This window comes from Lithobates pipiens, unplaced genomic scaffold (assembly GCF_037356315.1).
Source record: "Lithobates pipiens isolate NorthernLeopardFrog02 unplaced genomic scaffold, aLitPip1_a1.2 Scaffold_19, whole genome shotgun sequence".
NCBI lineage: Eukaryota > Metazoa > Chordata > Amphibia > Anura > Ranidae > Lithobates > Lithobates pipiens.
This window is the reverse complement of record NW_027507764.1, coordinates 323,471,218-323,473,547: the sequence shown is the minus strand read 5'-3', so window position 1 is coordinate 323,473,547 and position 2,330 is coordinate 323,471,218. Positions and strand designations below refer to the sequence as shown.

The 2,330-nt window shown below is 42.3% G+C and overlaps 1 pseudogene; it reads right to left on the bottom strand.

Annotated features, from left to right (window-relative positions):
• Positions 1-1,559: 1,559 nt before the first annotated feature.
• On the bottom strand, positions 1,560-2,052 carry LOC143996778 (large ribosomal subunit protein eL32 pseudogene; annotated as a pseudogene).
• Positions 2,053-2,330: the final 278 nt, after the last annotated feature.

The following is a 2,330-nucleotide window of genomic DNA, read 5'->3' as shown; positions in this document are numbered from 1 at the left end:
AATATCCGACAAAATGGTCTGATCAGACACATTCCGTGGAAATCTCCGACCATGTGTACAAGGGCTTAGACAAACCCCAAAAGTGAAAATAAAAAGATGAAATTACGAAAAAAGGATTTAAGAAATGTATGTATATATATATATATATATATATATATATATATATATATATATATATATATATATATATTTATATATTTATATATATATATATATATATATATATATATATATATATATATATATATATAAAGTCTTCTTTTTATTCCCATATGTATGTATATATACACACATATATATATATATATACCGTATTTATCGGTGTATAACACGTGCTGGCGTATAACACGCACCCCAAGTTTAGGAGGGAATTTTAAGGAAAAAAACTTTTAGGAGAGAAGTTTAATGGGAAAAAAAACAACTTACATTTATATGCCCATCAGTGTCATCTGCAGCCTTGTCCACCATTGCAGCCTTGTCATGCAGCCTTTTACAGCCTTGTCCACCATTGCAGCCTTATGCAGCCTTGTCCACCATTGCAGCCTTATCAAGTCTGGTCCCCCATTGCAGCCTTATGCAGTCTTGTCCCCCATTGCAGCCTTATGCAGTCTTGTCCCCCATTGCAGCCTTGTCTATTTTATTTGCCTGTTTATTTTTTTTTTAAATGCCGCCGCCGAGATACAGAGCCGGATGTGTATCTCGGCGGCGCGCGGTAGTTCTCTGCAGCTTTCGGCCACCTTCGACCGTTCTCTGCAGTTTTCGGCCGCCTTCGGCTTTTCTAGCCAGCTTTCGGCCGCCTTATGGCCGGAAGCCGCCGAGAAGAGCCGTAGGCGGCCGAAAACTGCCGAGACCGGTCGAAGGTGGCCGAAAGCTGCAGAGAACGGCCGAAGGTGGCCGAAAGCCGCCGATAATAATGAAAAATGAAGGATGAATAGATCATTATGTAATTATTTTTGAATTTTAATGTTAATACTTTGTCGGAGAGATTGTACTCATTGTGTTTATTCATAATAATGGGTCACATCCCGCTCAAAATGTAACCCATGCGAGTCTGGAGCTGGAATATCCAGAATACCTCTCCTCGACAAAGAAATCGGAATTCAACTACCAGCTTTCTGTCAACACTTTGGGATGTTCTGAATAAAATAATTTTGATCGAGTGTGGCCAATTCTTCTTTTCAAGTCCCGTTCCATTCTGGTTTTGTTGCCAAAGCATCCTCCCAATGTTGAGGGCATGTGGCCTGGTACGGTTCAGGAGGGAGGGGGGGCCGCTCTCTCCTCCCCCCTCTTTTCCTGTGGCCTGTCAGGTTGCGTTCTCGGATAAAGGGTCTGGTATGGATTTTTAGGGGAACCCCATGTCAATTTTTTTTTTACTTTGACGCGGGGTTCCCCTTAATATCCATACCAGACCTGAAGGGTCTGGTTATGGATATTTAGGGGGAACCCCACGTCAAATTTTTTCTTAAATTTGAGGCAGGGTTCCCCTTAATATCCATACCAGACCTGAAGGGCCTGGTAATTGAATTTGGGGGACCCCCAACGCTTTTTTTTTTTTGAAGTTTATTTTTCCTTTTATTGAACAAAGTTAAACAGGTTTATTCATTCTCCTCACTGCGCAGTCTGGCGTTGGGATTTGTCACTTTGATGGCGAGCTGTGCGGCTCTTTCCACAATAGTCTTGCGGTTCTTAGAGGAGACGTTGTGAGCAATTTCAGCGCAGAATGACTTGTTGCTCATCATTAGAACTTCGAGTTCCTTAAGGTTGTGTACAAGGAACTTCTTGAAGCCGGTGGGCAGCATGTGTTTGGTTTTCTTGTTGCTACCGTAACCAATGTTGGGCATCAGGATCTGACCCTTGAACCTTCTGCGGGCTCTGTTGTCAATACCTCTGGGCTTACGCCAGTTGGGCTTAATCTTAACATAACGGTCTGACTGGTGGCGGATGAACTTCTTTGTCCGCTTCTTGACAATCCTGGGCTTTATCAGAGGTCTAAGAGCCACCATGGTGCCGATCCGGAGCGTCCGCCTTCTTCGCAGACGGCCCAAGGAAGAGCCCCAACGCTTTTTTATTTATTTATTTTTTATCAATGACTTTCAATGAGTGTTCTCTGTATTACGGAGCCGACAATTCATCATAGCTGCGAGTGATTTTAAAGGACTTTTTTTCCTGCATAAATGACACTTTGTGCAGGGACAGTTCTAAGCACCAGAAACATGAGCCCCTTCACAGGCATACTATAGACAACCCCCCCCCCCCTACGAAATTTAAAGGAATATTACACTTTTATTGTTTCACTTTAATGATTATTAAAATCACTGCTCCTGAAAAAA